Raw genomic sequence first — 8,893 nt, 5'->3', positions numbered from 1 at the left:
TATGAAAATGAAAGATTAGAAAAAGAATTGAATAATGCTTTATTATCTTCTAAGGAAGTTATGATTGAAATTGTTACAGTAGAGAAATTGTGTGAAAATTGTCCTACACATCTTGAGAAAATATATTACTTGACTAGCACGCTAGCCAAATTCACTCAAGGTAGAGACAATTTGAATGCTATTTTAAAATCCTCTGGCAAAGCGATATATAGAAATGGAATTGGTTATAAAGCTCAAACTAACAAAACTAATACAAGGAAATTTATTGATCTAAGTAAACCTGCTAGAAATGCATGCTTTTATTGCAATTGTATTAGCCACAATGATAGAAATTGTTCCTATAGAACAATTGGTGTTACTAAAGGGTTATATGTCTGAAGACCAAAGGAACAAGTGAAGAAAACTGACAATCAAGGAACCAAGTTCAAATGGGTACCTGCAACCAAATCTTAAGCTATTTTGCAGGATTACAAGCAGGTGCAATAGGAACTCAAGGATGAGCTATTCATTGAAATATCAATCTTCTTGAGTGTCTACAACGAGTAATTCGTATCACTCTATTGTGTTGAGATTGTTGAACACACAATTTCAATATCAATCTAGTTTTTTATGATGACAACACATTGCTTAATAACATGCATATGTTGTTTGTTGTTATTACATGTTCCTATGAAAATTGAATGTTATATCTATGAACATGGTTATGTACTGTGTTACATGTTGCTATGTTGATTGATTGATATATATCTGGAACGTGTTTACATGCTTTATGTGTTATGTGCCTATGCATCATTTCATATGTTTTACTGCACATATTTTAAAGTTGAAAACCACAAGCACTTTTATGAACTTTTAACTGTGTGACAAAGTTCTAGTACAGTCGACTACATTTTTAATGGATTCGACTCTGCTAAAATCTTTATGCAGATTTTGAGAATGAGTGCTCTGTGTAGTTTTTAGAAGAAAAGAATTTCAAAATGTTTTAAATAGTTGAAGTCGACTATTTGTTTTACACATTCGACAGTATCTGTTATCTGATTTGGAATTCTGTTATGCTCTTGCACTCTAACGGCTATATTTTTAAAAGTTAGTTGAGCATTGATGACTTGGTCAACTGTATTAAATGTGTTTTGTTTTTGGTTGACCGTAAGCTACTTAGTTGACTGGTCTGTTATAACTGTCATAATACAATCGACTGAATTAGTAGCGTATTCGACTAAGAATCTGACTGTATAACAAAAATCTATAAATAAGCTGAACACAGGTTTGTTCAGAAGACTTTTGATGAACTGATAATTTTCATTTCTGTTTCAGATTTCTCTTAGCTCCAATAATTCTCCAAGAAGACAGTGGTGATCTTTCTTGAACGAGATTCAAAGGGGAGATTTTCTATGCTTACATTTGTTGATTATTATCTGCATAAGAAAGGTGCTTCTGTGTGATCGTGTTGAAGGCTTGGCATCCTGTGAAGACTGCTAAATTGTTTGAAAGGTTTGGCATCCTGTGAACACTGCTGAACTTTTTGTAAGGCTTGGCATCCTTTGAAGTCTGTTGGATTTAGACCTGTTGTGATATAGGGGGATAATTCACTTTGAGGATTGTTCAAAGTGGTGTTGCAGATTGCAGAAGAGGGGATTCTTGCTGCAATTCTGGTTTTGTTCTACAACTATATTTTGGTTTTGGGTTGGAGAGGAGATTTATATTTTTTATGTGGAGGTCTTCTATAAATTCCTTGTTGTAAAAACTGCAACCATTATAGTGCATTTTCTTCCTGGGTGGAAGGACACTGGATGTAGGCATTGTTGGCCGAACCAGTATAAAAACCTGTGTTTGATTTTCTCTATCCCTTATCTTTTACATTCCAGTCGACTCTATATTTCACGCAGTCTACTACATTTCCACTGCATACATTTTCTGATTGCTTGCATTTCAAGAAAGTTCAAAAAGCTTTATACTTTGATTTCAAGATTGCAAAAAGAACTTATTTTTGAAACATCACCAATTCACCCCCCCCCCTCTTGGTGTAAAAAGAAGCCTACATGTTTTCCAACATATTGCATCATGCATAAATTGATTGATTGTTATTGCTTTATTGTGTGTTTGATTGATTGATTGTGTTCAAAAAAAGTTTTTTGAACCATAGTCGATTGAATTATGAGTGTATTCGACTATATGTGTTTACATTTAATACTTTGTTTCTTCAAAACTATCTTTCAAATGAGTCAACTTGAATATGATTAAAATCGACTAGAGTTTTTGTTTTCAGACCATTAAAATTTGAATTTTTAAAATCTTGATTTATGAGTGAAACTGGGTGCGCGCCTTTCTCTATATGTTTGTTATAGACTCTTGAAACTCATTCACTCTGAGAACAAAACCCTTATTCTGACTTGAGAGTCTTTCATATTTCTGCACAATGGCTGCATCTTCGTCATGCTCTGGAAAGTCCTTTGTGCCTACAATTCAAGAAGCAAATTCTTCAGGATGGATCAGTGATGAAAGTCCCAGAGAAAGATTTCTGAGGCTAAGAATGTTCAAAAAGGTCGTCAAACATGAGACTATTGAATTGTCTCTATTCTGTCAAGCGAAGTTCTACTTTCCTGAAAAAAATTGGTTTCAATGTCTCGATACTTTCACTCAAATGAAGGGGAACTATTATCCTGAACTTGTTGAAGTCTTCTATAACAATGTCAAAGAAGTGGACGGAAATATACATTCTCGAGTAAAGGAAGTGGACATTATAATCAACAATGATACCTGGTTAAAAGTAGCATGTCTAAAAAATGAAGGACATTTGTCTCATCAACTTGACTACTGGCAAAACTAGATAACTAGGAAAACATAAATGTTTAAGGATTGTATGAGGTATCGTGGGAGATACAGGAAAAAGAAAAGATTTTTGTTCAAATGGCTTGACAAGGAAGAGAAGGTTATTGCTTCATTATTGGTCATATTTTGTTGCTCGGAAGACTTAATCTGATCAAGCTAACTCCAAGGGATGTTTGTCTACTAAATGCAATTATGCAGAGGATACCAACAAATTAGGTAGTTGTATTCAAATGGCATATTCTTGATGTTGGGATCAATAACTGGCACAGGCTACCGTATGGTGTATTCATAAGCATAGTATTGGAACAAAGTGGTATAAATCTCTCTGGAGAAAAGAATTTCAATTTGAGCAAGGCAAATCTTATTGGGAAAAGCAACACTAACTTGCCTTGGACTCAAGAAAAATGCTCTTGGATGGTATTTCAGACATGAGGTAGATTCAACAAAAGGAAAAGAAACACTCCCTGATTCTGATAGTGATCAAGAATTTCATCCTCCTAACTCTGTGTTTGAAAAACGTGTAGCAGACCAGCTTGAAAAGGCAACCAAAAGGATAAATACACTAAAGAATACTATATCTACTTTGAATGAAAAGATGGATGAGATTTTCAAGCATTATGTTGATATCTCTACATCCTCAGAAGAGTCTGTAAGAGAATATGTTGATGACATAAGTAAAGAAAGCTCCACAGAGTCTTCTGAATCAGAATAGAGTTTTGATTGCTCTGTAGTGTTTGAGTCTATCGAGTGTTCTTTTTGGTTTTCTTTTGTAAATGACTTAGAATGCCATTTCTTTTCGTGTCTTGTTTTGCTCTTATCAGTTGTAATATCCTCTAAACAAGTAAATGAAATCAGTGTTTAAATCAACTCAGTTGCTCTAATCTGTTTAATATTGTTTGCTCTAATTGATTGATTCGACTGTATTCTGCATGAAGTTGATTATGCATGTTTAAACTGTTATATTTTTTTGCATATTAACTTCTTGATGGATTATTTTTTCTTGCATAGCTAAATTGCTTGATCTGGAAAAGATCTTTGAAAGGTTTTCCAGGAAGAACATTGCATAGAAATCACTGCTTGAATCACATATCATTGAGATGCAATGGAATCGACTGGATTATTAATTCAATCGACTGGATCATATCAGGGTTATAAATTCCATTACTAGAATTTTGTTATAGTGTTTATTGATTATTTCTATGATTATCCGTAATATATCTCTGATTCTGATTGTGTGTTTCATATTTGAGATTATATTGTGAGATTATTGATAATTGTATCTTTGCATTATAGAATTGTTTGATATCTTAACTGTGATACAATTCTGTGTTTTGATGATTGTATGCTTTGATTGTACTGCATTGTGCATCTGAATTTAATTGTGAAAATATGCATAATGACAGGGGGAACATTACACAATTGCACACATTTCTTCACATGCTACACTTCAGGGGGAGTTATCTTTTCATGTGAATATATATGATAGGGGGACCATCACTCCATGTTTTTAAATTGATTATACATTCTGTTTGATGCATATCTGATTGGTTTATCAACATATCATATCTAAAAGCATACATTTTTTGTTAATGCACAAAGGGGGAGAAATAATGTAAGAAGTATTGTGAAATGTTATCTACTTGATATATTGTTGATTGGTTGTGTCAATTCAGAGTATTTGAACTGAAATATGATTGTTATATCTTGAGTTTACTTTGAATCTGATATGGATTTGTACAAACATGTTTGTTTACTAATCATGGTTGTGCATCATCAAAAAAGGGGGAGATTGTTGAGATTGTTGCCAACATAATATCTATATCAATCTGGTTTTTTATGATGACAACACATTTTTAATAACACATGTATTGTTACTGTGTTACATGTTTTGTTGCTTATTGTTTGATATCTTGTTAAACATATTTTTGTGTGTATAATGATGTGTGAATGCATATTCACTGAGCTTGTATATGTTACATCATATCTGGTTGCATTACACATGTTTTGAAAGATGAAAACCACATGCACTTTTATGTACTTACATTGCGTGTCATAAACTGCAAGCTGTAAGTCAACTTCATTATGGGGGAAGTCGAATGAAGCTAAAGTCTATGCATAGATTTACAGAAACAGTGCTATGTGAGATTTTGTATTGAAAAGAATTTCAAAGTGTTATGTCTTCTGTTAGTCGACTATATGCGCCACGCATTCGACTGCATTAGTTGTTTGTTTTGAAATTTTGTTATGCTCATGCACAGTAACGATTATATTTGTAAAAGTTAGTTGAGCATTGAATGAGAGTCAACTGTATTGAATGTGGAATTAATTAGTTTGACTGGAATGCTACTGCATTGACTGATCTGTTATAACTGTCATAACTCAGTCGATTGAATTAGTAGTATATTCGACTACAGGAGCGTCAAATTTATAGAAATCTATAAATTAACGAACCTGAGCTGATTCAAAGAACTTTTGGAAATATAACAATTTCATATTCTATTTCAGATTGATTCTTTGAAGTTCAGAAGCTCCAAGAACTCATCAAGAAGACTGTGGTGATCTATCTTTGAAGAGTTTCTAGAGGAGAGTTGTGTTGCATGCATAGCTTGATCATTATCTGCACATTGAGGTGTTTTCTGGGTTGATCAAGAACTTGTTTAGCATCCATGGTGATCACTGTTATTGTTGGACTTGTTGTGATTACAGGGGTTGGACTCGTGGAGTCTGGTACACTTTGAGGATTGCTCACAGTGGGTTGCAGATTGAAGGAGAGTGGACATCTTGATGTAGGTCTTCTTGTGTGTTGTGGCTATATTTTGGTTAGAGGTTAGAGAGGAGATTTATATTTTTGACGTGGAGGTCTTCTATAAATTCCTTGCTGTAAAAACCTTGACCATTATAGTGAAAATGCTTCCTGATATAGGAAGGACATTGGATGTAGGCATTGAGGCTGAACCAGTATAAAAACCCGCGTTTGAATTCTCTATCCCTATATTTTTACTTTTAGTCGACTCCATTATCTGCGTAGTCTACTTTACTTTTCCGCTGCAAACGAATTTCTATAACTTGCAATTCAAGAAAGTTTATAAAGTTTTCTACTTTGATTTAAAGATTGCGAAAAGACTCTGATTTTGAAAACACACCAATTCACCCCCTTTTGGTGTTAAAACGAAGCCTACCCATTTCCCAACATACTTGAGATCACATCTTTTGCATCAAGACCCATTGAAGACAAGGTGGATAACGTAGCCGATGACATCCACACAATTCAGAGTGATCAGAATGACGTAGCTAACAACATCTTTTTTTTATATCCTTTAAATGTTGTTTTACTTATCATATTTGATGTAGTACTAACCTTTTATATATTTTTCAATTATGTCGAGCTCGGGATCAGGATCGGGAAATAGCGGGAATGGTCGATCTGTGACATGATTGCCTAATGTGACATCCGATGCGTTGCGGGGGAGAGGATACAATCGAGATTGACCCGAGATTAGGTATGCCTTCAAGGCCACATGCTTATAAGTTTAGGAGTTATCTGGGCATGTTAGAAAAAACCCATGTTTCTATCGTTCTTGCATCTTGGGATGACTTTCCAAAGGTCGACAAGAACCTTTTATGGCAGGACATTCAGGTATGTTTACTTAAAAGAAATTTGATTTATTGTTTACTTTGTTCTTATTATGTCATTAACATGTTCTTTGTTTTAAACAACAACATTTTGATATTCCAAACACTGGTCAAATTAGAAAGAAAGTGTTATCCCATGTAGTGATCAGATGAAGGGATTTCAAGACCAGGCTGACACGTCTATATGTCTTTGAAGATAGACAACATGAGTCTCCTTGTGACAAGTACATAATAACTGAGGAGGAGTGGATGCAGTTCCGTGCATCTAGAGAGTCTGTGGACCTGTAGGTTTATTTCTTAACATATTTCTTTAGTTAGTTAATGCATTTAATTGTGATTTTACACTTAAGAATACACATTGTTTGACAGGGTAAAAGGTTAGCCGCCCAAAAAAGACAAATGCTAAATAATGCACCACACGTGTTATCACGAGGTGGTTATGCATTTCTTGAGAGGAAGATGAGAAATAGTCGAATTGAGGCCTTAGGACTTGAATCCCTCGACCTAGCACCTGCACCTGCTAGGTACGAGATGTGGAAGGCTGCTTGGACTAAGTCTTATAGGAACATGACATCCTCCTTAGCTGCCTTGATCTCACAAAGAATTGTAAGTTCAAATTCTAAACACGGATTGATTGTATATTTATCATCCCATGTGTTTTATGTAACAAATTTTTTTGTTATATGCAGGATGAGTTGGTTGAGCAGAAGACTCAGGGAATATTTGTTGGTCAAGGTAGGGACGACATTCTAACAACGGCCATTGGAAAGCCCGAGCACCTAGTACGTGTACGTGGAGTTGGGGGAGGATTGGTCTTTATGAATACTTTGGCCCTACACAAAAAAACACTAAATCCATCAGTCAGAAGGCACTAAGGAAGATGGATCTTCAGTGGGAGGAAAGACTCAACCAAAGCATGAGATCTATGGAGCAATGATTCATGGAGTAGCGACAAGAAAAAATAAAGAAATCCAAAGAGCACTTGAAGAGAACCTACATTCCATGACCTAGGGCATCATGGGATTGCCCACTGAAGCTCCAACAGCACCTCAGGTCAACATAAGAGGATCATGCTCTACTGTACACCCTACTAAGTATAGTAGTCAGTATGAGTTGTTCGTTGATGGGGATCCCCCACGTATTGTGGTTGTCGAACGAGTACTTGAGGAAGGGCAGACTATTCATGGTGCTCCCTTATTACCCCACCACGTGCGTGTGACAATTGACGAAGTTCGGGATCCCCAAGCTCAGGTTCTTGTACCCACTTCAGAAATTCATTTTGTGGGGGAGGCCATAGGAACATTTATAGTTTAGCCTACAACATTGATCATGTCACACATTGCTACACCACAAGTATAATATTTTTATTATTAGTATTATATGTTAAATTTATAAATATTGATTGATAACTTTGAAAATTTTATCTTCAATTTATACGTCCTCAAAAGCAACCGATGCATGAGCCATTCATAGATGAAGATGATGACATGGCTGAAGCGGAGGATGATCCTTTAACAAAGCTAATGACAAAATTACCCAAGTTATCTAAAGGACCAGTAGAATTGTATTGAAATTTGAGAGCATTTGGGCTCTAGTGCCATGTGCCATTATATATCACATTAAATGATGTATTGGAGGTCATTGGGGGAGACAAGATGTTGAATATTTCCATCCTTCAACTATGGTGCATGTAAGATAATCAATTTTGTCTTCTATATTATTTATATTTAGATTCATAGTTTCTGACAACTTAACTTTGTTGTTTTAGGTACATGGACATAGTCATTGAGGACCAGGGTCAGTCTTCCATGTACGAATTTGTTGAACCTCAAACCATTCAACCTTCTGGTAACACAATTGAAACCAAACAAAATTATTTGGAAACATGGATGGCTGAGTCAAATAGAGACGTAGACCTTGTGCAATACATTGATGGGTATGAGTTGTTCTATATAAAATTTCATTAAAGTTTACTTAATTAGTTTACTACCTATTTATAATTCAGAATAGGTCTCACTGGTAGTTGATGGTCATCATTCCTAGACAATGCAAAATTCTATAGTTTTGTTCGCTGCACAAGAGGATGAAAAATGACTTGAAAAACATGCTTCAAGGGTAAGTGTTTCTCTTTTCATGTTTCAAATTCATGTTGACCTTCAATTTTTTATGATAAATATAGTTATATTAATGTTACCTTGTGTTTTCAATGTAAATAGAGTTATGGATAAACCCCGAGGTCAGCTAGTTTAAATCATGTATCCAAAGGTTGTAAGTCATTTATAGTTCTTATTTATTTTCTGTTATTGAATGATCTAAATGTTTGACTATTTAGTTTGTCATTTTAGTGTAACAAGCAACTAGATTCATGGGAATGTGGCTACAATGTCATGTCTTGGGTTAAAACCATCATTCAATCTGCCATTACAGATGA

This window comes from Vigna radiata, chromosome 10 (genome assembly GCF_000741045.1).
Source record: "Vigna radiata var. radiata cultivar VC1973A chromosome 10, Vradiata_ver6, whole genome shotgun sequence".
NCBI lineage: Eukaryota > Viridiplantae > Streptophyta > Magnoliopsida > Fabales > Fabaceae > Vigna > Vigna radiata.
The sequence above is the reverse complement of the archived record's forward strand: the minus strand, read 5'-3'. Positions refer to the sequence as shown.